At 54.5% G+C, this 24986-nt stretch overlaps 57 non-coding genes across 57 annotated transcripts; 11 read left to right on the forward strand and 46 right to left on the reverse strand.

The window, feature by feature from the left end:
* Positions 1-181: 181 nt before the first annotated feature.
* On the reverse strand, positions 182-255 carry Trnai-aau (transfer RNA isoleucine (anticodon AAU)). Its single transcript has one exon. It is a non-coding gene; the product is annotated as a tRNA-Ile (tRNA).
* Positions 256-453: 198 nt separating this feature from the next.
* Positions 454-524, reverse strand: Trnae-uuc (transfer RNA glutamic acid (anticodon UUC)). The gene has a single exon. It is a non-coding gene; the product is annotated as a tRNA-Glu (tRNA).
* Positions 525-829: 305 nt separating this feature from the next.
* On the reverse strand, positions 830-903 carry Trnam-cau (transfer RNA methionine (anticodon CAU)). The gene has a single exon. It is a non-coding gene; the product is annotated as a tRNA-Met (tRNA).
* Positions 904-1284: 381 nt separating this feature from the next.
* On the reverse strand, positions 1285-1355 carry Trnag-gcc (transfer RNA glycine (anticodon GCC)). The gene has a single exon. It is a non-coding gene; the product is annotated as a tRNA-Gly (tRNA).
* A 344-nt stretch (positions 1356-1699) lies between these two features.
* Positions 1700-1772, forward strand: Trnag-ucc (transfer RNA glycine (anticodon UCC)). The gene has a single exon. It is a non-coding gene; the product is annotated as a tRNA-Gly (tRNA).
* Positions 1773-2384: 612 nt separating this feature from the next.
* Trnai-aau (transfer RNA isoleucine (anticodon AAU)) lies at positions 2385-2458 on the reverse strand. Its single transcript has one exon. It is a non-coding gene; the product is annotated as a tRNA-Ile (tRNA).
* Positions 2459-2656: 198 nt separating this feature from the next.
* Positions 2657-2728, reverse strand: Trnae-uuc (transfer RNA glutamic acid (anticodon UUC)). The gene has a single exon. It is a non-coding gene; the product is annotated as a tRNA-Glu (tRNA).
* A 308-nt stretch (positions 2729-3036) lies between these two features.
* Positions 3037-3109, reverse strand: Trnam-cau (transfer RNA methionine (anticodon CAU)). The gene has a single exon. It is a non-coding gene; the product is annotated as a tRNA-Met (tRNA).
* Positions 3110-3491: 382 nt separating this feature from the next.
* On the reverse strand, positions 3492-3562 carry Trnag-gcc (transfer RNA glycine (anticodon GCC)). The gene has a single exon. It is a non-coding gene; the product is annotated as a tRNA-Gly (tRNA).
* A 342-nt stretch (positions 3563-3904) lies between these two features.
* On the forward strand, positions 3905-3976 carry Trnag-ucc (transfer RNA glycine (anticodon UCC)). Its single transcript has one exon. It is a non-coding gene; the product is annotated as a tRNA-Gly (tRNA).
* Positions 3977-4585: 609 nt separating this feature from the next.
* Positions 4586-4659, reverse strand: Trnai-aau (transfer RNA isoleucine (anticodon AAU)). Its single transcript has one exon. It is a non-coding gene; the product is annotated as a tRNA-Ile (tRNA).
* A 198-nt stretch (positions 4660-4857) lies between these two features.
* Trnae-uuc (transfer RNA glutamic acid (anticodon UUC)) lies at positions 4858-4929 on the reverse strand. The gene has a single exon. It is a non-coding gene; the product is annotated as a tRNA-Glu (tRNA).
* Positions 4930-5234: 305 nt separating this feature from the next.
* Positions 5235-5308, reverse strand: Trnam-cau (transfer RNA methionine (anticodon CAU)). The gene has a single exon. It is a non-coding gene; the product is annotated as a tRNA-Met (tRNA).
* Positions 5309-5691: 383 nt separating this feature from the next.
* On the reverse strand, positions 5692-5762 carry Trnag-gcc (transfer RNA glycine (anticodon GCC)). The gene has a single exon. It is a non-coding gene; the product is annotated as a tRNA-Gly (tRNA).
* Positions 5763-6108: 346 nt separating this feature from the next.
* Positions 6109-6180, forward strand: Trnag-ucc (transfer RNA glycine (anticodon UCC)). Its single transcript has one exon. It is a non-coding gene; the product is annotated as a tRNA-Gly (tRNA).
* Positions 6181-6788: 608 nt separating this feature from the next.
* Trnai-aau (transfer RNA isoleucine (anticodon AAU)) lies at positions 6789-6862 on the reverse strand. The gene has a single exon. It is a non-coding gene; the product is annotated as a tRNA-Ile (tRNA).
* A 198-nt stretch (positions 6863-7060) lies between these two features.
* On the reverse strand, positions 7061-7132 carry Trnae-uuc (transfer RNA glutamic acid (anticodon UUC)). The gene has a single exon. It is a non-coding gene; the product is annotated as a tRNA-Glu (tRNA).
* A 302-nt stretch (positions 7133-7434) lies between these two features.
* Trnam-cau (transfer RNA methionine (anticodon CAU)) lies at positions 7435-7507 on the reverse strand. Its single transcript has one exon. It is a non-coding gene; the product is annotated as a tRNA-Met (tRNA).
* Positions 7508-7888: 381 nt separating this feature from the next.
* On the reverse strand, positions 7889-7959 carry Trnag-gcc (transfer RNA glycine (anticodon GCC)). Its single transcript has one exon. It is a non-coding gene; the product is annotated as a tRNA-Gly (tRNA).
* A 342-nt stretch (positions 7960-8301) lies between these two features.
* Positions 8302-8374, forward strand: Trnag-ucc (transfer RNA glycine (anticodon UCC)). The gene has a single exon. It is a non-coding gene; the product is annotated as a tRNA-Gly (tRNA).
* Positions 8375-8984: 610 nt separating this feature from the next.
* Trnai-aau (transfer RNA isoleucine (anticodon AAU)) lies at positions 8985-9058 on the reverse strand. The gene has a single exon. It is a non-coding gene; the product is annotated as a tRNA-Ile (tRNA).
* Positions 9059-9256: 198 nt separating this feature from the next.
* Positions 9257-9328, reverse strand: Trnae-uuc (transfer RNA glutamic acid (anticodon UUC)). The gene has a single exon. It is a non-coding gene; the product is annotated as a tRNA-Glu (tRNA).
* Positions 9329-9633: 305 nt separating this feature from the next.
* Positions 9634-9706, reverse strand: Trnam-cau (transfer RNA methionine (anticodon CAU)). Its single transcript has one exon. It is a non-coding gene; the product is annotated as a tRNA-Met (tRNA).
* A 381-nt stretch (positions 9707-10087) lies between these two features.
* Trnag-gcc (transfer RNA glycine (anticodon GCC)) lies at positions 10088-10158 on the reverse strand. Its single transcript has one exon. It is a non-coding gene; the product is annotated as a tRNA-Gly (tRNA).
* Positions 10159-10500: 342 nt separating this feature from the next.
* Positions 10501-10572, forward strand: Trnag-ucc (transfer RNA glycine (anticodon UCC)). Its single transcript has one exon. It is a non-coding gene; the product is annotated as a tRNA-Gly (tRNA).
* Positions 10573-11182: 610 nt separating this feature from the next.
* On the reverse strand, positions 11183-11256 carry Trnai-aau (transfer RNA isoleucine (anticodon AAU)). The gene has a single exon. It is a non-coding gene; the product is annotated as a tRNA-Ile (tRNA).
* Positions 11257-11454: 198 nt separating this feature from the next.
* Positions 11455-11526, reverse strand: Trnae-uuc (transfer RNA glutamic acid (anticodon UUC)). The gene has a single exon. It is a non-coding gene; the product is annotated as a tRNA-Glu (tRNA).
* Positions 11527-11831: 305 nt separating this feature from the next.
* Positions 11832-11904, reverse strand: Trnam-cau (transfer RNA methionine (anticodon CAU)). The gene has a single exon. It is a non-coding gene; the product is annotated as a tRNA-Met (tRNA).
* A 380-nt stretch (positions 11905-12284) lies between these two features.
* On the reverse strand, positions 12285-12355 carry Trnag-gcc (transfer RNA glycine (anticodon GCC)). The gene has a single exon. It is a non-coding gene; the product is annotated as a tRNA-Gly (tRNA).
* Positions 12356-12698: 343 nt separating this feature from the next.
* Positions 12699-12771, forward strand: Trnag-ucc (transfer RNA glycine (anticodon UCC)). Its single transcript has one exon. It is a non-coding gene; the product is annotated as a tRNA-Gly (tRNA).
* A 610-nt stretch (positions 12772-13381) lies between these two features.
* On the reverse strand, positions 13382-13455 carry Trnai-aau (transfer RNA isoleucine (anticodon AAU)). Its single transcript has one exon. It is a non-coding gene; the product is annotated as a tRNA-Ile (tRNA).
* A 197-nt stretch (positions 13456-13652) lies between these two features.
* On the reverse strand, positions 13653-13724 carry Trnae-uuc (transfer RNA glutamic acid (anticodon UUC)). The gene has a single exon. It is a non-coding gene; the product is annotated as a tRNA-Glu (tRNA).
* A 302-nt stretch (positions 13725-14026) lies between these two features.
* Trnam-cau (transfer RNA methionine (anticodon CAU)) lies at positions 14027-14100 on the reverse strand. The gene has a single exon. It is a non-coding gene; the product is annotated as a tRNA-Met (tRNA).
* Positions 14101-14478: 378 nt separating this feature from the next.
* Positions 14479-14549, reverse strand: Trnag-gcc (transfer RNA glycine (anticodon GCC)). The gene has a single exon. It is a non-coding gene; the product is annotated as a tRNA-Gly (tRNA).
* Positions 14550-14886: 337 nt separating this feature from the next.
* On the forward strand, positions 14887-14958 carry Trnag-ucc (transfer RNA glycine (anticodon UCC)). The gene has a single exon. It is a non-coding gene; the product is annotated as a tRNA-Gly (tRNA).
* Positions 14959-15552: 594 nt separating this feature from the next.
* On the reverse strand, positions 15553-15654 carry Trnai-aau (transfer RNA isoleucine (anticodon AAU)). The gene has a single exon. It is a non-coding gene; the product is annotated as a tRNA-Ile (tRNA).
* Positions 15655-15841: 187 nt separating this feature from the next.
* On the reverse strand, positions 15842-15913 carry Trnae-uuc (transfer RNA glutamic acid (anticodon UUC)). The gene has a single exon. It is a non-coding gene; the product is annotated as a tRNA-Glu (tRNA).
* A 280-nt stretch (positions 15914-16193) lies between these two features.
* Trnam-cau (transfer RNA methionine (anticodon CAU)) lies at positions 16194-16266 on the reverse strand. The gene has a single exon. It is a non-coding gene; the product is annotated as a tRNA-Met (tRNA).
* A 382-nt stretch (positions 16267-16648) lies between these two features.
* Positions 16649-16718, reverse strand: Trnag-gcc (transfer RNA glycine (anticodon GCC)). Its single transcript has one exon. It is a non-coding gene; the product is annotated as a tRNA-Gly (tRNA).
* Positions 16719-17059: 341 nt separating this feature from the next.
* Positions 17060-17131, forward strand: Trnag-ucc (transfer RNA glycine (anticodon UCC)). The gene has a single exon. It is a non-coding gene; the product is annotated as a tRNA-Gly (tRNA).
* Positions 17132-17731: 600 nt separating this feature from the next.
* Positions 17732-17806, reverse strand: Trnai-aau (transfer RNA isoleucine (anticodon AAU)). The gene has a single exon. It is a non-coding gene; the product is annotated as a tRNA-Ile (tRNA).
* Positions 17807-18004: 198 nt separating this feature from the next.
* On the reverse strand, positions 18005-18076 carry Trnae-uuc (transfer RNA glutamic acid (anticodon UUC)). The gene has a single exon. It is a non-coding gene; the product is annotated as a tRNA-Glu (tRNA).
* Positions 18077-18812: 736 nt separating this feature from the next.
* Trnag-gcc (transfer RNA glycine (anticodon GCC)) lies at positions 18813-18884 on the reverse strand. The gene has a single exon. It is a non-coding gene; the product is annotated as a tRNA-Gly (tRNA).
* A 342-nt stretch (positions 18885-19226) lies between these two features.
* Trnag-ucc (transfer RNA glycine (anticodon UCC)) lies at positions 19227-19298 on the forward strand. The gene has a single exon. It is a non-coding gene; the product is annotated as a tRNA-Gly (tRNA).
* Positions 19299-19911: 613 nt separating this feature from the next.
* Trnai-aau (transfer RNA isoleucine (anticodon AAU)) lies at positions 19912-19985 on the reverse strand. The gene has a single exon. It is a non-coding gene; the product is annotated as a tRNA-Ile (tRNA).
* Positions 19986-20184: 199 nt separating this feature from the next.
* On the reverse strand, positions 20185-20256 carry Trnae-uuc (transfer RNA glutamic acid (anticodon UUC)). The gene has a single exon. It is a non-coding gene; the product is annotated as a tRNA-Glu (tRNA).
* A 305-nt stretch (positions 20257-20561) lies between these two features.
* Positions 20562-20634, reverse strand: Trnam-cau (transfer RNA methionine (anticodon CAU)). Its single transcript has one exon. It is a non-coding gene; the product is annotated as a tRNA-Met (tRNA).
* Positions 20635-21012: 378 nt separating this feature from the next.
* On the reverse strand, positions 21013-21083 carry Trnag-gcc (transfer RNA glycine (anticodon GCC)). The gene has a single exon. It is a non-coding gene; the product is annotated as a tRNA-Gly (tRNA).
* Positions 21084-21426: 343 nt separating this feature from the next.
* On the forward strand, positions 21427-21498 carry Trnag-ucc (transfer RNA glycine (anticodon UCC)). Its single transcript has one exon. It is a non-coding gene; the product is annotated as a tRNA-Gly (tRNA).
* A 596-nt stretch (positions 21499-22094) lies between these two features.
* Trnai-aau (transfer RNA isoleucine (anticodon AAU)) lies at positions 22095-22168 on the reverse strand. Its single transcript has one exon. It is a non-coding gene; the product is annotated as a tRNA-Ile (tRNA).
* Positions 22169-22366: 198 nt separating this feature from the next.
* On the reverse strand, positions 22367-22438 carry Trnae-uuc (transfer RNA glutamic acid (anticodon UUC)). The gene has a single exon. It is a non-coding gene; the product is annotated as a tRNA-Glu (tRNA).
* Positions 22439-22743: 305 nt separating this feature from the next.
* Trnam-cau (transfer RNA methionine (anticodon CAU)) lies at positions 22744-22817 on the reverse strand. The gene has a single exon. It is a non-coding gene; the product is annotated as a tRNA-Met (tRNA).
* A 381-nt stretch (positions 22818-23198) lies between these two features.
* On the reverse strand, positions 23199-23268 carry Trnag-gcc (transfer RNA glycine (anticodon GCC)). Its single transcript has one exon. It is a non-coding gene; the product is annotated as a tRNA-Gly (tRNA).
* Positions 23269-23613: 345 nt separating this feature from the next.
* On the forward strand, positions 23614-23684 carry Trnag-ucc (transfer RNA glycine (anticodon UCC)). The gene has a single exon. It is a non-coding gene; the product is annotated as a tRNA-Gly (tRNA).
* Positions 23685-24283: 599 nt separating this feature from the next.
* Trnai-aau (transfer RNA isoleucine (anticodon AAU)) lies at positions 24284-24356 on the reverse strand. Its single transcript has one exon. It is a non-coding gene; the product is annotated as a tRNA-Ile (tRNA).
* A 202-nt stretch (positions 24357-24558) lies between these two features.
* On the reverse strand, positions 24559-24631 carry Trnae-uuc (transfer RNA glutamic acid (anticodon UUC)). Its single transcript has one exon. It is a non-coding gene; the product is annotated as a tRNA-Glu (tRNA).
* Positions 24632-24912: 281 nt separating this feature from the next.
* Positions 24913-24985, reverse strand: Trnam-cau (transfer RNA methionine (anticodon CAU)). Its single transcript has one exon. It is a non-coding gene; the product is annotated as a tRNA-Met (tRNA).
* Position 24986: the final 1 nt, after the last annotated feature.

A 24986-nucleotide genomic window follows, 5' to 3' on the forward strand; every position in this document is an offset into this window, starting at 1 on the left:
CTTTATCGGTTGAGAACCAGTGTATTCAAGATATTATGGCCATTGCCGAGTGAATGCTGTAGCGCTTCCCGACGAGTCGGGTTCGGATCCTCTGTCAACTTCCACGCAGGGTGATGATCTTTTGGTCATCACACTCGCCAGCTGAAATCGGCGCTGCCTTTTCGTAGTAGTAAAAGAGTAGTGGCCCGTGGGGGGATCGAACCCACGACCTTCGCGTTATTAGCACGACGCTCTAACCAACTGAGCTAACGGGCCTCGCAGATGCAGTTGCTCAGCCCTACGCTGGAAACAGGTGGCATGAAGCCATACACCATTTCTATGGTCGTCGTGTGTCTGCTTCCCTAGTCTATATTCTGCTGACGGTCACGAAACAGTAGCTATATTGCGAGCAGGACGGCAAACGGCTGCTCGGACAGCTCAAACTTGCCACGATTCGTGGTGGAAAAAATTCCGTTCCGGTACGGGAATCGAACCCGGGCCTCCTGGGTGAAAGCCAGGTATCCTAGCCACTAGACCACACCGGATGTGGACGTTTCGTTCGACCGTTCGTACGGTCGCTTGTCGCATTTCGTGTCGAGTGCCGCGTCGGCGCCCCTCTCTCTTTGCGAGCATCTTTGCACATACTGACTGGCAAGGCGCGCACCTCAAACGTCGCAGAGCAATGCTTTTGGCTTCATGCTCTGCTGGGAGAAGAGGAAAAGGGAAGCTGTAAGTAGCAATAACAGGAAGTAAACATTTTCCCGCTGAAGCGTTGAAACGTTGTGGATAACAAACAAGAAATACGTTGGCGCCCTAGCAACAGCACCACCATCAGTCACAGAAAGTTAAATGCCCCGGGTGAGGATCGAACTCACGACCCTTAAGATTATGAGACTTACGCGCTGCCTACTGCGCTACCGAGGCACGGGTGCACCGCTTGTCCTGGAAACTGGGTAAATACCGTACCCAATATTAGACGTAGAGACACTGTACTTCCTGGATAACGTGTTCTGTTGCTACACGTGCACTGCCGGCCCAGTTGATTGCGGTGCTGCTGCAGCTGTTGCAACGATAGGCAGCACTCCTTGTCGTTAAAGTTCAGAGCCTCGGAGGCACCCGGACCCAGCAACTTGTGAGGCCAGGCCGACGCTAGTCTGTAGAACATGATGCGAGCGTCCTAGTGGGGACCCGCGAGTGCTGCGTTCTCGGTCCTTCTCAAGGGAAATCCAGCTACACATTCTTGTGGATCGTGCATCTCAAGCGCTCAAGCCACGCGGCAGCATCATCGCGGGAAAAGCAAAATGATGCATCGGCCGGGAATCGAACCCGGGCCGCCCGCGTGGCAGGCGAGCATTCTACCACTGAACCACCGATGCTGGGGCCAGCGGTAACTTGACGCTGCTTCCCGAGCAGATGTCTCAAGGGAAAGTGGGACTGCCGTCAAGCGCCGTAGCATTCTGTGGGGAAAGATGCTGCAGACGCTGAATCCTGCACTGCACTGCTTAAAAATGCCGCCAGAACGCGGTCCTCTGCGTACTCTTGCGTCGCCGGCGCCCAACTCTTGCCAAAGGATGCGAAATGTGCGCGGATACGCTGTCCGAATGCGTCTGGATGTGCTCCCCTAGCCTGCCTCGAAATGCGCCTGCCAGGTACGATCACCTTCGGCCGCTGCCCGACTGGCGGGAAGCCGACACAGCGCGGACGCGCGGCGCTCGCTTGTGCCGGTGGTGGTGTAATGGTCAGCATAGTTGCCTTCCAAGCAGTTGATCCGGGTTCGATTCCCGGCCACCGCAGCAGGCTTTTATTTCGCGTATGAGTACTTTTGCCACGCGCTCTTAAATTATTGTTTTTTCGCGCTCTTACTCGCTGCATACCAGCCCTTAGTGTGTCTCGACTTGTCTCGTGTCTCGACTTGTCTCGACTTTGTGCTCAGCTGACGCGAGAGCTGACGCTCTCAAATCGGCCTTTATCAAAACGACAAGCACGAGAAACGACTGAGAGAGGTAAGGAGAGGCGAGGCGATGGACACACAGCACGCCCCCTTCATTTCACGGTGGCGTCTCCCTGACCGAATCGGGCTGTAGCTCCGAAAACAAAGGAGAAACAAAAATAGGAAGTAAAAGTGCAAATAGTGCCCTGTGTTCCCATGCGCTCACCCGCCCAAGTACTGACAAGGGCCAAAGTTGTTACGCATCGGCAATCGGACATTTTCTTTCATTTTCTCTTTATCGGTTGAGAACCAGTGTATTCAAGATATTATGGCCATTGCCGAGGTGAATGCTGTAGCGCTTCCCGACGAGTCGGGTTCGGATCCTCTGTCAACTTCCACGCAGGGTGATGATCTTTTGGTCATCACACTCGCCAGCTGAAATCGGCGCTGCCTTTTCGTAGTAGTAAAAGAGTAGTGGCCCGTGGGGGGATCGAACCCACGACCTTCGCGTTATTAGCACGACGCTCTAACCAACTGAGCTAACGGGCCTCGGCAGATGCAGTTGCTCAGCCCTACGCTGGAAACAGGTGGCATGAAGCCATACACCATTTCTATGGTCGTCGTGTGTCTGCTTCCCTAGTCTATATTCTGCTGACGGTCACGAAACAGTAGCTATATTGCGAGCAGGACGGCAAACGGCTGCTCGGACAGCTCAAACTTGCCACGATTCGTGTGGAAAAAATTCCGTTCCGGTACCGGGAATCGAACCCGGGCCTCCTGGGTGAAAGCCAGGTATCCTAGCCACTAGACCACACCGGATGTGGACGTTTCGTTCGACCGTTCGTACGGTCGCTTGTCGCATTTCGTGTCGAGTGCCGCGTCGGCGCCCCTCTCTCTTTGCGAGCATCTTTGCACATACTGACTGGCAAGGCGCGCACCTCAAACGTCGCAGAGCAATGCTTTTGGCTTCATGCTCTGCTGGGAGAAGAGGAAAAGGGAAGCTGTAAGTAGCAATAACAGGAAGTAAACATTTTTCCGCTGAAGCGTTGAAACGTTTGTGGATAACAAACAAGAAATACGTTGGCGCCCCTAGGCAACAGCACCACCATCAGTCACAGAAAGTTAAATGCCCCGGGTGAGGATCGAACTCACGACCTTAAGATTATGAGACTTACGCGCTGCCTACTGCGCTACCGAGGCACGGGTGCACCGCTTGTCCTGGAAACTGGGTAAATACCGTACCCAATATTAGACGTAGAGACACTGTACTTCCTGGATAACGTGTTCTGTTGCTACACGTGCACTGCCGGCCCAGTTGATTGCGGTGCTGCTGCAGCTGTTGCAACGATAGGCAGCACTCCTTGTCGTTAAAGTTCAGAGCCTCGGAGGCACCCGGACCCAGCAACTTGTGAGGCCAGGCCGACGCTAGTCTGTAGAACATGATGCGAGCGTCCTAGTGGGGACCCGCGAGTGCTGCGTTCTCGGTCCTTCTCAAGGGGAAATCCAGCTACACATTCTTGTGGATCGTGCATCTCAAGCGCTCAAGCCACGCGGCAGCATCATCGCGGGAAAAGCAAAATGATGCATCGGCCGGGAATCGAACCCGGGCCGCCCGCGTGGCAGGCGAGCATTCTACCACTGAACCACCGATGCTGGGGCCAGCGGTAACTTGACGCTGCTTCCCGAGCAGATGTCTCAAGGGAAAGTGGGACTGCCGTCAAGCGCCGTAGCATTCTGTGGGAAAGATGCTGCAGACGCTGAATCCTGCACTGCACTGCTTAAAAATGCCGCCAGAACGCGGTCCTCTGCGTACTCTTGCGTCGCCGGCGCCCAACTCTTGCCAAAGGATGCGAAATGTGCGCGGATACGCTGTCCGAATGCGTCTGGATGTGCTCCCCTAGCCTGCCTCGAAATGCGCCTGCCAGGTACGATCACCTTCGGCCGCTGCCGACTGGCGGGAAGCCGACACAGCGCGGACGCGCGGCGCTCGCTTGTGCGGTGGTGGTGTAATGGTCAGCATAGTTGCCTTCCAAGCAGTTGATCCGGGTTCGATTCCCGGCCACCGCAGCAGGCTTTTAATTTCGCGTATGAGTACTTTTGCCACGCGCTCTTAAATTATTGTTTTTCGCGCTCTTACTCGCTGCATACCAGCCCTTAGTGTGTCTCGACTTGTCTCGTGTCTCGACTTGTCTCGACTTTGCTCAGCTGACGCGAGAGCTGACGCTCTCAAATCGGGCCTTTATCAAAACGACAAGCACGAGAAACGACTGAGAGAGGTAAGGAGAGGCGAGGCGATGGACACACAGCACGCCCCCTTCATTTCACGGTGGCGTCTCCCTGACCGAATCGGGCTGTAGCTCCGAAAACAAAGGAGAAACAAAAATAGGAAGTAAAAGTGCAAATAGTGCCCTGTGTTCCCATGCGCTCACCCGCCCAAGTACTGACAAGGGCCAAAGTTGTTACGCATCGGCAATCGGACATTTTCTTTCATTTTCTCTTTATCGTTGAGAACCAGTGTATTCAAGATATTATGGCCATTGCCGAGTGAATGCTGTAGCGCTTCCCGACGAGTCGGGTTCGGATCCTCTGTCAACTTCCACGCAGGGTGATGATCTTTTGGTCATCACACTCGCCAGCTGAAATCGGCGCTGCCTTTTCGTAGTAGTAAAAGAGTAGTGGCCCGTGGGGGGATCGAACCCACGACCTTCGCGTTATTAGCACGACGCTCTAACCAACTGAGCTAACGGGCCTCGGCAGATGCAGTTGCTCAGCCCTACGCTGGAAACAGGTGGCATGAAGCCATACACCATTTCTATGGTCGTCGTGTGTCTGCTTCCCTAGTCTATATTCTGCTGACGGTCACGAAACAGTAGCTATATTGCGAGCAGGACGGCAAACGGCTGCTCGGACAGCTCAAACTTGCCACGATTCGTGTGGAAAAAATTCCGTTCCGGTACCGGGAATCGAACCCGGGCCTCCTGGGTGAAAGCCAGGTATCCTAGCCACTAGACCACACCGGATGTGGACGTTTCGTTCGACCGTTCGTACGGTCGCTTGTCGCATTTCGTGTCGAGTGCCGCGTCGGCGCCCTCTCTCTTTGCGAGCATCTTTGCACATACTGACTGGCAAGGCGCGCCACCTCAAACGTCGCAGAGCAATGCTTTTGGCTTCATGCTCTGCTGGGAGAAGAGGAAAAGGGAAGCTGTAAGTAGCAATAACAGGAAGTAAACATTTTCCCGCTGAAGCGTTGAAACGTTGTGGATAACAAACAAGAAATACGTTGGCGCCCTAGCAACAGCACCACCATCAGTCACAGAAAGTTAAATGCCCCGGGTGAGGATCGAACTCACGACCCTTAAGATTATGAGACTTACGCGCTGCCTACTGCGCTACCGAGGCACGGGTGCACCGCTTGTCCTGGAAACTGGGTAAATACCGTACCCAATATTAGACGTAGAGACACTGTACTTCCTGGATAACGTGTTCTGTTGCTACACGTGCACTGCCGGCCCAGTTGATTGCGGTGCTGCTGCAGCTGTTGCAACGATAGGCAGCACTCCTTGTCGTTAAAGTTCAGAGCCTCGGAGGCACCCGGACCCAGCAACTTGTGAGGCCAGGCCGACGCTAGTCTGTAGAACATGATGCGAGCGTCCTAGTGGGGACCCGCGAGTGCTGCGTTCTCGGTCCTTCTCAAGGGAAATCCAGCTACACATTCTTGTGGGATCGTGCATCTCAAGCGCTCAAGCCACGCGGCAGCATCATCGCGGGGAAAAGCAAAATGATGCATCGGCCGGGAATCGAACCCGGGCCGCCCGCGTGGCAGGCGAGCATTCTACCACTGAACCACCGATGCTGGGGCCAGCGGTAACTTGACGCTGCTTCCCGAGCAGATGTCTCAAGGGAAAGTGGGGACTGCCGTCAAGCGCCGTAGCATTCTGTGGGAAAGATGCTGCAGACGCTGAATCCTGCACTGCACTGCTTAAAAATGCCGCCAGAACGCGGTCCTCTGCGTACTCTTGCGTCGCCGGCGCCCAACTCTTGCCAAAGGATGCGAAATGTGCGCGGATACGCTGTCCGAATGCGTCTGGATGTGCTCCCCTAGCCTGCCTCGAAATGCGCCTGCCAGGTACGATCACCTTCGGCCGCTGCCGACTGGCGGGGAAGCCCGACACAGCGCGGACGCGCGGCGCTCGCTTGTGGCGGTGGTGGTGTAATGGTCAGCATAGTTGCCTTCCAAGCAGTTGATCCGGGTTCGATTCCCGGCCACCGCAGCAGGCTTTTAATTTCGCGTATGAGTACTTTTGCCACGCGCTCTTAATTATTGTTTTTTCGCGCTCTTACTCGCTGCATACAGCCCTTAGTGTGTCTCGACTTGTCTCGTGTCTCGACTTGTCTCGACTTTGCTCAGCTGACGCGAGAGCTGACGCTCTCAAATCGGCCTTTATCAAAACGACAAGCACGAGAAACGACTGAGAGAGGTAAGGAGAGGCGAGGCGATGGACACACAGCACGCCCCCTTCATTTCACGGTGGCGTCTCCCTGACCGAATCGGGCTGTAGCTCCGAAAACAAAGGAGAAACAAAAATAGGAAGTAAAAGTGCAAATAGTGCCCTGTGTTCCCATGCGCTCACCCGCCCAAGTACTGACAAGGGCCAAAGTTGTTACGCATCGGCATCGGACATTTTCTTTCATTTTCTCTTTATCGGTTGAGAACCAGTGTATTCAAGATATTATGGCCATTGCCGAGTGAATGCTGTAGCGCTTCCCGACGAGTCGGGTTCGGATCCTCTGTCAACTTCCACGCAGGGTGATGATCTTTTGGTCATCACACTCGCCAGCTGAAATCGGCGCTGCCTTTTCGTAGTAGTAAAAAGAGTAGTGGCCCGTGGGGGGATCGAACCCACGACCTTCGCGTTATTAGCACGACGCTCTAACCAACTGAGCTAACGGGCCTCGGCAGATGCAGTTGCTCAGCCCTACGCTGGAAACAGGTGGCATGAAGCCATACACCATTTCTATGGTCGTCGTGTGTCTGCTTCCCTAGTCTATATTCTGCTGACGGTCACGAAACAGTAGCTATATTGCGAGCAGGACGGCAAACGGCTGCTCGGACAGCTCAAACTTGCCACGATTCGTGTGGAAAAAATTCCGTTCCGGTACCGGGAATCGAACCCGGGCCTCCTGGGTGAAAGCCAGGTATCCTAGCCACTAGACCACACCGGATGTGGACGTTCGTTCGACCGTTCGTACGGTCGCTTGTCGCATTTCGTGTCGAGTGCCGCGTCGGCGCCCCTCTCTCTTTGCGAGCATCTTTGCACATACTGACTGCAAGGCGCGCACCTCAAACGTCGCAGAGCAATGCTTTTGGCTTCATGCTCTGCTGGGAGAAGAGGAAAAGGGAAGCTGTAAGTAGCAATAACAGGAAGTAAACATTTTCCCGCTGAGCGTTGAAACGTTGTGGATAACAAACAAGAAATACGTTGGCGCCCTAGCAACAGCACCACCATCAGTCACAGAAAGTTAAATGCCCCGGGTGAGGATCGAACTCACGACCTTAAGATTATGAGACTTACGCGCTGCCTACTGCGCTACCGAGGCACGGGTGCACCGCTTGTCCTGGAAACTGGGTAAATACCGTACCCAATATTAGACGTAGAGACACTGTACTTCCTGGATAACGTGTTCTGTTGCTACACGTGCACTGCCGGCCCAGTTGATTGCGGTGCTGCTGCAGCTGTTGCAACGATAGGCAGCACTCCTTGTCGTTAAAGTTCAGAGCCTCGGAGGCACCCGGACCCAGCAACTTGTGAGGCCAGGCCGACGCTAGTCTGTAGAACATGATGCGAGCGTCCTAGTGGGGACCCGCGAGTGCTGCGTTCTCGGTCCTTCTCAAGGGAAATCCAGCTACACATTCTTGTGGATCGTGCATCTCAAGCGCTCAAGCCACGCGGCAGCATCATCGCGGGAAAAGCAAAATGATGCATCGGCCGGGAATCGAACCCGGGCCGCCCGCGTGGCAGGCGAGCATTCTACCACTGAACCACCGATGCTGGGGCCAGCGGTAACTTGACGCTGCTTCCCGAGCAGATGTCTCAAGGGAAAGTGGGACTGCCGTCAAGCGCCGTAGCATTCTGTGGGAAAGATGCTGCAGACGCTGAATCCTGCACTGCACTGCTTAAAAATGCCGCCAGAACGCGGTCCTCTGCGTACTCTTGCGTCGCCGGCGCCCAACTCTTGCCAAAGGATGCGAAATGTGCGCGGATACGCTGTCCGAATGCGTCTGGATGTGCTCCCCTAGCCTGCCTCGAAATGCGCCTGCCAGGTACGATCACCTTCGGCCGCTGCCGACTGGCGGGAAGCCGACACAGCGCGGACGCGCGGCGCTCGCTTGTGCGGGTGGTGGTGTAATGGTCAGCATAGTTGCCTTCCAAGCAGTTGATCCGGGTTCGATTCCCGGCCACCGCAGCAGGCTTTTAATTTCGCGTATGAGTACTTTTGCCACGCGCTCTTAAATTATTGTTTTTTCGCGCTCTTACTCGCTGCATACCAGCCCTTAGTGTGTCTCGACTTGTCTCGTGTCTCGACTTGTCTCGACTTTGCTCAGCTGACGCGAGAGCTGACGCTCTCAAATCGGCCTTTATCAAAACGACAAGCACGAGAAACGACTGAGAGAGGTAAGGAGAGGCGAGGCGATGGACACACAGCACGCCCCCTTCATTTCACGGTGGCGTCTCCCTGACCGAATCGGGCTGTAGCTCCGAAAACAAAGGAGAAACAAAAATAGGAAGTAAAAGTGCAAATAGTGCCCTGTGTTCCCATGCGCTCACCCGCCCAAGTACTGACAAGGGCCAAAGTTGTTACGCATCGGCAATCGGACATTTTCTTTCATTTTCTCTTTATCGGTTGAGAACCAGTGTATTCAAGATATTATGGCCATTGCCGAGTGAATGCTGTAGCGCTTCCCGACGAGTCGGGTTCGGATCCTCTGTCAACTTCCACGCAGGGTGATGATCTTTTGGTCATCACACTCGCCAGCTGAAATCGGCGCTGCCTTTTCGTAGTAGTAAAAGAGTAGTGGCCCGTGGGGGATCGAACCCACGACCTTTCGCGTTATTAGCACGACGCTCTAACCAACTGAGCTAACGGGCCTCGGCAGATGCAGTTGCTCAGCCCTACGCTGGAAACAGGTGGCATGAAGCCATACACCATTTCTATGGTCGTCGTGTGTCTGCTTCCCTAGTCTATATTCTGCTGACGGTCACGAAACAGTAGCTATATTGCGAGCAGGACGGCAAACGGCTGCTCGGACAGCTCAAACTTGCCACGATTCGTGTGGAAAAAATTCCGTTCCGGTACCGGGAATCGAACCCGGGCCTCCTGGGTGAAAGCCAGGTATCCTAGCCACTAGACCACACCGGATGTGGACGTTTCGTTCGACCGTTCGTACGGTCGCTTGTCGCATTTCGTGTCGAGTGCCGCGTCGGCGCCCCTCTCTCTTTGCGAGCATCTTTGCACATACTGACTGGCAAGGCGCGCACCTCAAACGTCGCAGAGCAATGCTTTTGGCTTCATGCTCTGCTGGGAGAAGAGGAAAAGGGAAGCTGTAAGTAGCAATAACAGGAAGTAAACATTTTCCCGCTGAAGCGTTGAAACGTTGTGGATAACAAACAAGAAATACGTTGGCGCCCTAGCAACAGCACCACCATCAGTCACAGAAAGTTAAATGCCCCGGGTGAGGATCGAACTCACGACCTTAAGATTATGAGACTTACGCGCTGCCTACTGCGCTACCGAGGCACGGGTGCACCGCTTGTCCTGGAAACTGGGTAAATACCGTACCCAATATTAGACGTAGAGACACTGTACTTCCTGGATACGTGTTCTGTTGCTACACGTGCACTGCCGGCCCAGTTGATTGCGGTGCTGCTGCAGCTGTTGCAACGATAGGCAGCACTCCTTGTCGTTAAAGTTCAGAGCCTCGGAGGCACCCGGACCCAGGCAACTTGTGAGGCCAGGCCGACGCTAGTCTGTAGAACATGATGCGAGCGTCCTAGTGGGGACCCGCGAGTGCTGCGTTCTCGGTCCTTCTCAAGGGAAATCCAGCTACACATTCTTGTGGATCGTGCATCTCAAGCGCTCAAGCCACGCGGCAGCATCATCGCGGGAAAAGCAAAATGATGCATCGGCCGGGAATCGAACCCGGGCCGCCCGCGTGGCAGGCGAGCATTCTACCACTGAACCACCGATGCTGGGGCCAGCGGTAACTTGACGCTGCTTCCCGAGCAGATGTCTCAAGGGAAAGTGGGACTGCCGTCAAGCGCCGTAGCATTCTGTGGGAAAGATGCTGCAGACGCTGAATCCTGCACTGCACTGCTTAAAAATGCCGCCAGAACGCGGTCCTCTGCGTACTCTTGCGTCGCCGGCGCCCAACTCTTGCCAAAGGATGCGAAATGTGCGCGGATACGCTGTCCGAATGCGTCTGGATGTGCTCCCCTAGCCTGCCTCGAAATGCGCCTGCCAGGTACGATCACCTTCGGCCGCTGCCGACTGGCGGGAAGCCGACACAGCGCGGACGCGCGGCGCTCGCTTGTGCGGTGGTGGTGTAATGGTCAGCATAGTTGCCTTCCAAGCAGTTGATCCGGGTTCGATTCCCGGCCACCGCAGCAGGCTTTTAATTTCGCGTATGAGTACTTTTGCCACGCGCTCTTAAATTATTGTTTTTTCGCGCTCTTACTCGCTGCATACCAGCCCTTAGTGTGTCTCGACTTGTCTCGTGTCTCGACTTGTCTCGACTTTGCTCAGCTGACGCGAGAGCTGACGCTCTCAAATCGGCCTTTATCAAAACGACAAGCACGAGAAACGACTGAGAGAGGTAAGGAGAGGCGAGGCGATGGACACACAGCACGCCCCCTTCATTTCACGGTGGCGTCTCCCTGACCGAATCGGGCTGTAGCTCCGAAAACAAAGGAGAAACAAAAATAGGAAGTAAAAGTGCAAATAGTGCCCTGTGTTCCCATGCGCTCACCCGCCCAAGTACTGACAAGGGCCAAAGTTGTTACGCATCGGCAATCGGACATTTTCTTTCATTTCTCTTTATCGGTTGAGAACCAGTGTATTCAAGATATTATGGCCATTGCCGAGTGAATGCTGTAGCGCTTTCCCGACGAGTCGGGTTCGGATCCTCTGTCAACTTCCACGCAGGGTGATGATCTTTTGGTCATCACACTCGCCAGCTGAAATCGGCGCTGCCTTTTCGTAGTAGTAAAAGAGTAGTGGCCCGTGGGGGGATCGAACCCACGACCTTCGCGTTATTAGCACGACGCTCTAACCAACTGAGCTAACGGGCCTCGGCAGATGCAGTTGCTCAGCCCTACGCTGGAAACAGGTGGCATGAAGCCATACACCATTTCTATGGTCGTCGTGTGTCTGCTTCCCTAGTCTATATTCTGCTGACGGTCACGAAACAGTAGCTATATTGCGAGCAGGACGGCAAACGGCTGCTCGGACAGCTCAAACTTGCCACGATTCGTGTGGAAAAAATTCCGTTCCGGTACCGGGAATCGAACCCGGGCCTCCTGGGTGAAAGCCAGGTATCCTAGCCACTAGACCACACCGGATGTGGACGTTTCGTTCGACCGTTCGTACGGTCGCTTGTCGCATTTCGTGTCGAGTGCCGCGTCGGCGCCCCTCTCTCTTTGCGAGCATCTTTGCACATACTGACTGGCAAGGCGCGCACCTCAAACGTCGCAGAGCAATGCTTTTGGCTTCATGCTCTGCTGGGAGAAGAGGAAAAGGGAAGCTGTAAGTAGCAATAACAGGAAGTAAACATTTTCCCGCTGAAGCGTTGAAACGTTGTGGATAACAAACAAGAAATACGTTGGCGCCCTAGCAACAGCACCACCATCAGTCACAGAAAGTTAAATGCCCCGGGTGAGGATCGAACTCACGACCTTAAGATTATGAGACTTACGCGCTGCCTACTGCGCTACCGAGGCACGGGTGCACCGCTTGTCCTGGAAACTGGGTAAATACCGTACCCAATATTAGACGTAGAGACACTGTACTTCCTGGATAACGTGTTCTGTTGCTACACGTGCACTGCCGGCCCAGTTGATTGCGGTGCTGCTGCAGCTGTTGCAACGATAGGCAGCACTCCTTGTCGTTAAAGTTCAGAGCCTCGGAGGCACCCGGACCCAGCAACTTGTGAGGCCAGGCCGACGCTAGTCTGTAGAACATGATGCGAGCGTCCTAGTGGGGACCCGCGAGTGCTGCGTTCTCGGTCCTTCTCAAGGAAATCCAGCTACACATTCTTGTGGATCGTGCATCTCAAGCGCTCAAGCCACGCGGCAGCATCATCGCGGGAAAAGCAAAATGATGCATCGGCCGGGAATCGAACCCGGGCCGCCCGCGTGGCAGGCGAGCATTCTACCACTGAACCACCGATGCTGGGGCCAGCGGTAACTTGACGCTGCTTCCCGAGCAGATGTCTCAAGGGAAAGTGGGACTGCCGTCAAGCGCCGTAGCATTCTGTGGGAAAGATGCTGCAGACGCTGAATCCTGCACTGCACTGCTTTAAAAATGCCGCCAGAACGCGGTCCTCTGCGTACTCTTGCGTCGCCGGCGCCCAACTCTTGCCAAAGGATGCGAAATGTGCGCGGATACGCTGTCCGAATGCGTCTGGATGTGCTCCCCTAGCCTGCCTCGAAATGCGCCTGCCAGGTACGATCACCTTCGGCCGCTGCCGACTGGCGGGAAGCCGACACAGCGCGGACGCGCGGCGCTCGCTTGTGCGGTGGTGGTGTAATGGTCAGCATAGTTGCCTTCCAAGCAGTTGATCCGGGTTCGATTCCCGGCCACCAGCAGCAGCTTTTAATTTCGCGTATGAGTACTTTTTGCCACGCGCTCTTAAATTATTGTTTTTTCGCGCTCTTACTCGCTGCATACCAGCCCTTAGTGTGTCTCGACTTGTCTCGTGTCTCGACTTGTCTCGACTTTGCTCAGCTGACGCGAGAGCTGACGCTCTCAAATCGGCCTTTATCAAAACGACAAGCACGAGAAACGACTGAGAGAGGTAAGGAGAGGCGAGGCGATGGACACACAGCACGCCCCCTTCATTCACGGTGGCGTCTCCCTGACCGAATCGGGCTGTAGCTCCGAAAACAAAGGAGAAACAAAAATAGGAAGTAAAAGTGCAAATAGTGCCCTGTGTTCCCATGCGCTCACCCGCCCAAGTACTGACAAGGGCCAAAGTTGTTACGCATCGGCAATCGGACATTTTCTTTCATTTTTCTCTTTATCGGTTGAGAACCAGTGTATTCAAGATATTATGGCCATTGCCGAGTGAATGCTGTAGCGCTTCCCGACGAGTCGGGTTCGGATCCTCTGTCAACTTCCACGCAGGGTGATGATCTTTTGGTCATCACACTCGCCAGCTGAAATCGGCGCTGCCTTTTCGTAGTAGTAAAAGAGTAGTGGCCCGTGGGGGGATCGAACCCACGACCTTCGCGTTATTAGCACGACGCTCTAACCAACTGAGCTAACGGGCCTCGGCAGATGCAGTTGCTCAGCCCTACGCTGGAAACAGGTGGCATGAAGCCATACACCATTTTATGGTCGTCGTGTGTCTGCTTCCCTAGTCTATATTCTGCTGACGGTCACGAAACAGTAGCTATATTGCGAGCAGGACGGCAAACGGCTGCTCGGACAGCTCAAACTTGCCACGATTCGTGTGGAAAAAATTCCGTTCCGGTACCGGGAATCGAACCCGGGCCTCCTGGGTGAAAGCCAGGTATCCTAGCCACTAGACCACACCGGATGTGGACGTTTCGTTCGACCGTTCGTACGGTCGCTTGTCGCATTTCGTGTCGAGTGCCGCGTCGGCGCCCCTCTCTCTTTGCGAGCATCTTTGCACATACTGACTGGCAAGGCGCGCACCTCAAACGTCGCAGAGCAATGCTTTTGGCTTCATGCTCTGCTGGGAGAAGAGAAAAGGAAGCTGTAAGTAGCAATAACAGGAAGTAAACATTTTCCCGCTGAAGCGTTGAAACGTTGTGGATAACAAACAAGAAATACGTTGGCGCCCTAGCAACAGCACCACCATCAGTCACAGAAAGTTAAATGCCCGGGTGAGGATCGAACTCACGACCTTAAGATTATGAGACTTACGCGCTGCCTACTGCGCTACCGAGGCACGGGTGCACCGCTTGTCCTGGAAACTGGGTAAATACCGTACCCAATATTAGACGTAGAGACACTGTACTTCCTGGATAACGTGTTCTGTTGCTACACGTGCACTGCCGGCCCAGTTGATTGCGGTGCTGCTGCAGCTGTTGCAACGATAGGCAGCACTCCTTGTCGTTAAAGTTCAGAGCCTCGGAGGCACCCGGACCCAGCAACTTGTGAGGCCAGGCCGACGCTAGTCTGTAGAACATGATGCGAGCGTCCTAGTGGGGACCCGCGAGTGCTGCGTTCTCGGCCCTTCTCAAGGGAAATCCAGCTACACATTCTTGTGGATCGTGCATCTCAAGCGCTCAAGCCACGCGCAGCTCATCGCGGGAAAAGCAAAATGATGCATCGACCGGGAATCGAACCCGGGCCGCCCGCGTGGCAGGCGAGCATTCTACCACTGAACCACCGATGCTGGGGCCAGCGGTAACTTGACGCTGCTTCCCGAGCAGATGTCTCAAGGAAAGTGGGACTGCCGTCAAGCGCCGTCGATTCTGTGGAAAGATGCTGCAGACGCTGAATCCTGCACTGCACTGCTAAAAATGCGCCAGAACGCGGTCCTCTGGCTACTCTTGCGTCGCCGGCGCCCAACTCTTGCCAAAGGATGCGAAATGTGCGCGGATACGCTGTCCGAATGCGTCTGGATGTGCTCCCCTAGCCTGCCTCGAAATGCGCCTGCCAGGTACGATCACCTACGGCCGCTGCCGACTGGCGGGAAGCCGACACAGCGCGGACGCGCGGCGCTCGCTTGTGCGGTGGTGGTGTAATGGTCAGCATAGTTGCCTTCCAAGCAGTTGATCCGGGTTCGATTCCCGGCCACCGCAGCAGGTTTTTAATTTCGCGTATGAGTACTTTTGCCACGCGCTCTTTAAATTATTGTTTTTTCGCGCTCTTACTCGCTGCATACCAGCCTTAGTGTGTCTCGACTGTCTCGTGTCTCGACTTGTCTCGACTTTGCTCAGCTGACGCTCTCAAATCGGCCTTTATCAAAACGACAAGCACGAGAAACGACTGAGAGAGGTAAGGAGAGGCGAGGCGATGGACACACAGCACGCCCCTTCATTTCACGGTGGCGTCTCCCTGACCGAATCGGGCTGTAGCTCCGAAAACAAAGGAGAAACAAAATAGGAAGTAAAAGTGCAAATAGTGCCCTGTGTTCCCATGCGCTCACCCGCCAAGTACTGACAAGGGCCAAAGTTGTTACGCATCGGCAATCGGACATTTCTTTCATTTTCTCTTTATCGGTTGAGAACCAGTGTATTCAAGATATTATGGCCATTGCCGAGTGAATGCTGTAGCGCTTCCCGACGAGTCGGGTTCGGATCCTCTGTCCAACTTCCACGCAGGGTGATGATCTTTTGGTCATCACACTCGCCAGCTGAAATCGGCGCTGCCTTTTCGTAGTAGTAAAAGAGTAGTGGCCCGTGGGGGGATCGAACCCACGACCTCGCGGTGGGGGGATCGAACCCACGACCTTCGCGTTATTAGCACGACGCTCTAACCAACTGAGCTAACGGGCCTCGGCAGATGCAGTTGCTCAGCCCTACGCTGGAAACAGGTGGCATGAAGCCATACACCATTTCTATGGTCGTCGTGTGTCTGCTTCCCTAGTCTATATTCTGCTGACGGTCACGAAATTGCGAGCAGGACGGCAAACGGCTGCTCGGACAGCTCAAACTTGCCACGATTCGTGTGGAAAAAATTCCGTTCCGGTACCGGGAATCGAACCCGGGCCTCCTGGGTGAAAGCCAGGTATCCTAGCCACTAGACCACACCGGATGCGGCCGTTTCATTCGACCGTTCGTACGGTCGCTTGTCGCATTGTCGCTCTCTTTGCGAGCATCTTTGCACATACTGACTGCAAGGCGCGCACCTCAAACGTCGCAGAGCAATGCTTTTGGCTTCATGCTCTGCTGGGAGAAGAGGAAAAGGGAAGCTGTAAGTAGCAATAACAGGAAGTAAACATTTTCCCGCTGAAGCGTTGAAACGTTGTGGATAACAAACAAGAAATACGTTGGCGCCCTAGCAACAGCACCACCATCAGTCACAGAAAGTTAAATGCCCCGGGTGAGGATCGAACTCACGACCTTAAGATTATGAGACTTACGCGCTGCCTACTGCGCTACCGAGGCACGGGTGCACCGCTTGTCCTGGAAACTGGGTAAATACCGTACCCAATATTAGACGTAGAGACACTGTACTTCCTGGATAACGTGTTCTGTTGCTACACGTGCACTGCCGGCCCAGTTGATTGCGGTGCTGCTGCAGCTGTTGCAACGATAGGCAGCACTCCTTGTCGTTAAAGTTCAGAGCCTCGGAGGCACCCGGACCCAGCAACTTGTGAGGCCAGGCCGACGCTATGTCTGTAGAACATGATGCGAGCGTCCTAGTGGGGACCCGCGAGTGCTGCGTTCTCGGCCCTTCTCAAGGGAAATCCAGCTACACATTCTTGTGGATCGTGCATCTCAAGCGCTCAAGCCACGCGGCAGCATCATCGCGGGAAAAGCAAAATGATGCATCGACCGGAATCGAACCCGGGCCGCCCGCGTGGCAGGCGAGCATTCTACCACTGAACCACCGATGCTGGGGCCAGCGGTAACTTGACGCTGCTTCCCGAGCAGATGTCTCAAGGGAAAGTGGGACTGCCGTCAAGCGCCGTAGCATTCTGTGGGAAAGATGCTGCAGACGCTGAATCCTGCACTGCACTGCTTAAAAATGCCGCCAGAACGCGGTCCTCTGCGTACTCTTGCGTCGCCGGCGCCCAACTCTTGCCAAAGGATGCGAAATGTGCGCGGATACGCTGTCCGAATGCGTCTGGATGTGCTCCCCTAGCCTGCCTCGAAATGCGCCTGCCAGGTACGATCACCTTCGGCCGCTGCCGACTGGCGGGAAGCCGACACAGCGCGACGCGCGGCGCTCGCTTGTGCGGTGGTGGTGTAATGGTCAGCATAGTTGCCTTCCAAGCAGTTGATCCGGGTTCGATTCCCGGCCACCGCAGCAGGTTTTTAATTTCGCGTATGAGTACTTTTGCCACGCGCTCTTAAATTATTGTTTTTTCGCGCTCTTACTCGCTGCATACCAGCCCTTAGTGTGTCTCGACTTGTCTCGTGTCTCGACTTGTCTCGACTTTGCTCAGCTGACGCTCTCAAATCGGCCTTTATCAAAACGACAAGCACGAGAAACGACTGAGAGAGGTAAGGAGAGGCGAGGCGATGGACACACAGCACGCCCCCTTCATTTCACGGTGGCGTCTCCCTGACCGAATCGGGCTGTAGCTCCGAAAACAAAGGAGAAACAAAAATAGGAAGTAAAAGTGCAAATAGTGCCCTGTGTGTTCCCATGCGCTCACCCGCCCAAGTACTGACAAGGGCCAAAGTTGTTACGCATCGGCAATCGGACATTTTCTTTCATTTTCTCTTTATCGGTTGAGAACCAGTGTATTCAAGATATTATGGCCATTGCCGAGTGAATGCTGTAGCGCTTCCCGACGAGTCGGGTTCGGATCCTCTGTCAACTTCCACGCAGGGTGATGATCTTTTGGTCATCACACTCGCCAGCTGAAATCGGCGCTGCCTTTTCGTAGTAGTAAAAGAGTAGTGGCCCGTGGGGGGATCGAACCCACGACCTTCGCGTTTATTAGCACGACGCTCTAACCAACTGAGCTAACGGGCCTCGGCGGATGCAGTTGCTCAGCCCTACGCTGGAAACAGGTGGCATGAAGCCATACACCATTTCTATGGTCGTCGTGTGTCTGCTTCCCTAGTCTATATTCTGCTGACGGTCACGAAACAGTAGCTATATTGCGAGCAGGACGGCAAACGGCTGCTCGGACAGCTCAAACTTGCCACGATTCGTGTGGAAAAAATTCCGTTCCGGTACCGGGAATCGAACCCGGGCCTCCTGGGTGAAAGCCAGGTATCCTAGCCACTAGACCACACCGGATGCGGCCGTTTCATTCGACCGTTCGTACGGTCGCTTGTCGCATTGTCGCTCTCTTTGCGAGCATCTTTGCACATACTGACTGGCAAGGCGCGCACCTCAAACGTCGCAGAGCAATGCTTTTGGCTTCATGCTCTGCTGGGAGAAGAGGAAAAGGGAAGCTGTAAGTAGCAATAACAGGAAGTAAACATTTTCCCGCTGAAGCGTTGAAACGTTTTGGATAACAAACAAGAAATACGTTGGCGCCTCTAGCAACAGCACCACCATCAGTCACAGAAAGTTAAATGCCCGGGTGAGGATCGAACTCACGACCTTAAGATATGAGACTTACGCGCTGCCTACTGCGCTACCCGAGGCACGGGTGCACCGCTTGTCCTGGAAACTGGGTAAATACCGTACCCAATATTAGACGTAGAGACACTGTACTTCCTGGATAACGTGTTCTGTTGCTACACGTGCACTGCCGGCCCAGTTGATTGCGGTGCTGCTGCAGCTGTTGCAACGATAGGCAGCACTCCTTGTCGTTAAAGTTCAGAGCCTCGGAGGCACCCGGACCCAGCAACTTGTGAGGCCAGGCCGACGCTAGTCTGTAGAACATGATGCGAGCGTCCTAGTGGGGACCCGCGAGTGCTGCGTTCTCGGTCCTTCTCAAGGGAAATCCAGCTACACATTCTTGTGGATCGTGCATCTCAAGCGCTCAAGCCACGCGGCAGCATCATCGCGGGAAAAGCAAAAATGATGCATCGGCCGGGAATCGAACCCGGGCCGCCCGCGTGGCAGGCGAGCATTTCTACCACCGAACCACCGATGCTGGGGCCAGCGGTAACTTGACGCTGCTTCCCGAGCAGATGTCTCAAGGGAAAGTGGGACTGCCGTCAAGCGCCGTAGCATTCTGTGGGAAAGATGCTGCAGACGCTGAATCCTGCACTGCACTGCTTAAAAATGCCGCCAGAACGCGGTCCTCTGCGTACTCTTGCGTCGCCGGCGCCCAACTCTTGCCAAAGGATGCGAAATGTGCGCGGATACGCTGTCCGAATGCGTCTGGATGTGCTCCCCTAGCCTGCCTCGAAATGCGCCTGCCAGGTACGATCACCTTCGCGCGCTGCCGACTGGCGGGAAGCCGACACAGCGCGGACGCGCGGCGCTCGCTTGTGCGGTGGTGGTGTAATGGTCAGCATAGTTGCCTTCCAAGCAGTTGATCCGGGTTCGATTCCCGGCCACCGCAGCAGGCTTTTAATTTCGCGTATGAGTACTTTTGCCACGCGCTCTTAAATTATTGTTTTTTTCGCGCTCTTACTCGCTGCATACCAGCCCTTAGTGTGTCTCGACTTGTCTCGTGTCTCGACTTGTCTCGACTTTGCTCAGCTGACGCGAGAGCTGACGCTCTCAAATCGGCCTTTATCAAAACGACAAGCACGAGAAACGACTGAGAGAGGTAAGGAGAGGCGAGGCGATGGACACACAGCACGCCCCCTTCATTTCACGGTGGCGTCTCCCTGACCGAATCGGGCTGTAGCTCCGAAAACAACAGGAGAAACAAAAATAGGAAGTAAAAGTGCAAATAGTGCCCTGTGTTCCCATGCGCTCACCCGCCCAAGTACTGACAAGGGCCAAAGTTGTTACGCATCGGCAATCGGACATTTTTCTTTCATTTTCTCTTTATCGGTTGAGAACCAGTGTATTCAAGATATTATGGCCATTGCCGAGTGAATGCTGTAGCGCTTCCCGACGAGTCGGGTTCGGATCCTCTGTCAACTTCCACGCAGGGTGATGATCTTTTGGTCATCACACTCGCCAGCTGAAATCGGCGCTGCCTTTTCGTAGTAGTAAAAGAGTAGTGGCCCGTGGGGGGATCGAACCCACGACCTTCGCGTTATTAGCACGACGCTCTAACCAACTGAGCTAACGGGCCTCGGCAGATGCAGTTGCTCAGCCCTACGCTGGAAACAGGTGGCATGAAGCCATACACCATTTCTATGAGTCGTCGTGTGTCTGCTTCCCTAGTCTATATTCTGCTGACGTCACGAAACAGTAGCTATATTGCGAGCAGGACGGCAAACGGCTGCTCGGACAGCGTCAAACTTGCCACGATTCGTGTGGAAAAAATTCCGTTCCGGTACCGGGAATCGAACCCGGGCCTCCTGGGTGAAAGCCAGGTATCCTAGCCACTAGACCACACCGGATGTGGACGTTTCGTTTGACCGTTCGTACGGTCGCTTGTCGCATTTCGTGTCGAGTGCCGCGTCGGCGCCCCTCTCTCTTCTGCGAGCATCTTTGCACATACTGACTGGCAAGGCGCGCACCTCAAACGTCGCAGAGCAATGCTTTTGGCTTCATGCTCTGCTGGGAGAAGAGGAAAAGGGAAGCTGTAAGTAGCAATAACAGGAAGTAAACATTTTCCCGCTGAAGCGTTGAAACGTGTGGATAACAAACAAGAAATACGTTGGCGCCCTAGCAACAGCACCACCATCAGTCACAGAAAGTTAAATGCCCCGGGTGAGGATCGAACTCACGACCTTAAGATTATGAGACTTACGCGCTGCCTACTGCGCTACCGAGGCACGGGTGCACCGCTTGTCCTGGAAACTGGGTAAATACCGTACCCAATATTAGACGTAGAGACACTGTACTTCCTGGATAACGTGTTCTGTTGCTACACGTGCACTGCCGGCCCAGTTGATTGCGGTGCTGCTGCAGCTGTTGCAACGATAGGCAGCACTCCTTGTCGTTAAAGTTCAGAGCCTCGGAGGCACCCGGACCCAGCAACTTGTGAGGCCAGGCCGACGCTAGTCTGTAGAACATGATGCGAGCGTCCTAGTGGGGACCCGCGAGTGCTGCGTTCTCGGCCCTTCTCAAGGAAATCCAGCTACACATTCTTGTGATCGTGCATCTCAAGCGCTCAAGCCACGCGGCAGCATCATCGCGGGAAAAGCAAATGATGCATCGACCGGGAATCGAACCCGGGCCGCCCGCGTGGCAGGCGAGCATTCTACCACTGAACCACCGATGCTGGGGCCAGCGGTAACTTGACGCTGCTTCCCGAGCAGATGTCTCAAGGGAAAGTGGGACTGCCGTCAAGCGCCGTAGCATTCTGTGGGAAAGATGCTGCAGACGCTGAATCCTGCACTGCACTGCTTAAAAAATGCCGCCAGAAACGCGGTCCTCTGCGTACTCTTGCGTCGCCGGCGCCCAACTCTTGCCAAAGGATGCGAAATGTGCGCGGATACGCTGTCCGAATGCGTCTGGATGTGCTCCCTAGCCTGCCTCGAAATGCGCCTGCCAGGTACGATCACCTTCGGCCGCTGCCGACTGGCGGGAAGCCGACACAGCGCGGACGCGCGGCGCTCGCTTGTGCGGTGGTGGTGTAATGGTCAGCATAGTTGCCTTCCAAGCAGTTGATCCGGGTTCGATTCCCGGCCACCGCAGCAGGTTTTTAATTTCGCGTATGAGTACTTTTGCCACGCGCTCTTAAATTATTGTTTTTTTCGCGCTCTTACTCGCTGCATACCAGCCCTTAGTGTGTCTCGACTTGTCTCGTGTCTCGACTTGTCTCGACTTTGCTCAGCTGACGCTCTCAATCGGCCTTTATCAAAACGACAAGCACGAGAAACGACTGAGAGAGGTAAGAGAGGCGAGGCGATGGACACACAGCACGCCCCCTTCATTTCACGGTGGCGTCTCCCTGACCGAATCGGGCTGTAGCTCCGAAAACAAAGGAGAAACAAAAATAGGAAGTAAAAGTGCAAATAGTGCCCTGTGTTCCCATGCGCTCACCCGCCCAAGTACTGACAAGGCCAAAGTTGTTACGCATCGGCAATCGGACATTTTCTTTCATTTTCTCTTTATCGGTTGAGAACCAGTGTATTCAAGATATTATGGCCATTGCCGAGTGAATGCTGTAGCGCTTCCCGACGAGTCGGGTTCGGATCCTCTGTCAACTTCCACGCAGGGTGATGATCTTTTGGTCATCACACTCGCCAGCTGAAATCGGCGCTGCCTTTTCGTAGTAGTAAAAGAGTAGTGGCCCGTGGGGGGATCGAACCCACGACCTTCGCGTTATTAGCACGACGCTCTAACCAACTGAGCTAACGGGCCTCGGCAGATGCAGTTGCTCAGCCCTACGCTGGAAACAGGTGGCATGAAGCCATACACCATTTCTATGGTCGTCGTGTGTCTGCTTCCCTAGTCTATATTCTGCTGACGGTCACGAAACAGTAGCTATATTGCGAGCAGGACGGCAAACGGCTGCTCGGACAGCTCAAACTTGCCACGATTCGTGTGGAAAAAATTCCGTTCCGGTACCGGGAATCGAACCCGTGCCTCCTGGGTGAAAGCCAGGTATCCTAGCCACTAGACCTCACCGGATGTGGACGTTTCGTTTTGACCGTTCGTACGGTCGCTTGTCGCATTTCGTGTCGAGTGCCGCGTCGGCGCCCCTCTCTCTTTGCGAGCATCTTTGCACATACTGACTGCAAGGCGCGCACCTCAAACGTCGCAGAGCAATGCTTTTGGCTTCATGCTCTGCTGGGAGAAGAGGAAAAGGGAAGCTGTAAGTAGCAATAACAGGAAGTAAACATTTTCCCGCTGAAGCGTTGAAACGTTGTGGATAACAAACAAGAAATACGTTGGCGCCCTAGCAACAGCACCACCATCAGTCACAGAAAGTTAAATGCCCCGGGTGAGGATCGAACTCACAGACCTTAAGATTATGAGACTTACGCGCTGCCTACTGCGCTACCGAGGCACGGGTGCAACCGCTTGTCCTGGAAACTGGGTAAATACCGTACCCAATATTAGACGTAGAGACACTGTACTTCCTGGATAACGTGTTCTGTTGCTACACGTGCACTGCCGGCCCAGTTGATTGCGGTGCTGCTGCAGCTGTTGCAACGATAGGCAGCACTCCTTGTCGTTAAAGTTCAGAGCCTCGGAGGCACCCGACCCAGCAACTTGTGAGGCCAGGCCGACGCTAGTCTGTAGAACATGATGCGAGCGTCCTAGTGGGGACCCGCGAGTGCTGCGTTCTCGGCCCTTCTCAAGGGAAATCCAGCTACACATTCTTGTGGATCGTGCATCTCAAGCGCTCAAGCCACGCGGCAGCATCATCGCGGGAAAAGCAAAATGATGCATCGACCGGAATCGAACCCGGGCCGCCCGCGTGGCAGGCGAGCATTCTACCACTGAACCACCGATGCTGGGGCCAGCGGTAACTTGACGCTGCTTCCCGAGCAGATGTCTCAAGGGAAAGTGGGACTGCCGTCAAGCGCCGTAGCATTCTGTGGGAAAGATGCTGCAGACGCTGAATCCTGCACTGCACTGCTTTAAAAATGCCGCCAGAACGCGGTCCTCTGCGTACTCTTGCGTCGCCGGCGCCCAACTCTTGCCAAAGGATGCGAAATGTGCGCGGATACGCTGTCCGAATGCGTCTGGATGTGCTCCCCTAGCCTGCCTCGAAATGCGCCTGCCAGGTTACGATCACCTTCGGCCGCTGCCGACTGGCGGGAAGCCGACACAGCGCGGACGCGCGGCGCTCGTCTTGTGCGGTGGTGGTGTAATGGTCAGCATAGTTGCCTTCCAAGCAGTTGATCCGGGTTCGATTCCGGCCACCGCAGCAGGTTTTTAATTTCGCGTATGAGTACTTTTTGCCACGCGCTCTAAATTATTGTTTTTTTCGCGCTCTTACTCGCTGCATACCAGCCCTTAGTGTGTCTCGACTTGTCTCGTGTCTCGACTTGTCTCGACTTTGCTCAGCTGACGCTCTCAAATCGGCCTTTATCAAAACGACAAGCACGAGAACACGACTGAGAGAGGTAAGGAGAGGCGAGGCGATGGACACACAGCTCGCCCCCTTCATTTCACGTGGCGTCTCTCCTGACCGAATCGAGGCTGTAGCTCCGAAAACAAAGGAGAAACAAAAATAGGAAGTAAAAGTGCAAATAGTGCCCTGTGTTCCATGCGCTCACCCGCCCAAGTACTGACAAGGGCCAAAGTTGTTACGCATCCGCAATCGGACATTTTCTTTCATTTTCTCTTTATCGGTTGAGAACCAGTGTATTCAAGATATTATGGCCATTGCCGAGTGAATGCTGTAGCGCTTCCCGACGAGTCGGTTCGGATCCTCTGTCAACTTCCACGCAGGGTGATGATCTTTTGGTCATCACACTCGCCAGCTGAAATCGGCGCTGCCTTTTCGTAGTAGTAAAAGAGTAGTGGCCCGTGGGGGATCGAACCCACGACCTTCGCGTTATTAGCACGACGCTCTAACCAACTGAGCTAACGGGCCTCGGCGGATGCAGTGTGCTCAGAGCCCTACGCTGGAAACAGGTGGCATGAAGCCATACACCATTTCTATGGTCGTCGTGTGTCTGCTTCCCTAGTCTATATTCTGCTGACGGTCACGAAACAGTAGCTATATTGCGAGCAGGACGGCAAACGGTCTGCTCGGACAGCTCAAACTTGCCACGATTCGTGTGGAAAAAATTCCGTTCCGGTACCGGGAATCGAACCCGGGCCTCCTGGGTGAAAGCCAGGTTATCCTAGCCACTAGACCACACCGGATGCGGCCGTTTCATTCGACCGTTCGTACGGTCGCTTGTCGCATTGTCGCTCTCTTTGCGAGCATCTTTGCACATACTGACTGGCAAGGCGCGCACCTCAAACGTCGCAGAGCAATGCTTTTGGCTTCATGCTCTGCTGGGAGAAGAGGAAAAGGGAAGCTGTAAGTAGCAATAACAGGAAGTAAACATTTTCCCGCTGAAGCGTTGAAACGTTGTGGATAACAAACAAGAAATACGTTGGCGCCCTAGCAACAGCACCACCATCAGTCACAGAAAGTTAAATGCCCCGGGTGAGGATCGAACTCACGACCTTAAGATTATGAGACTTACGCGCTGCCTACTGCGCTACCGAGGCA

The sequence above is a fragment of the Schistocerca serialis genome, unplaced genomic scaffold (assembly GCF_023864345.2).
Source record: "Schistocerca serialis cubense isolate TAMUIC-IGC-003099 unplaced genomic scaffold, iqSchSeri2.2 HiC_scaffold_1006, whole genome shotgun sequence".
NCBI lineage: Eukaryota > Metazoa > Arthropoda > Insecta > Orthoptera > Acrididae > Schistocerca > Schistocerca serialis.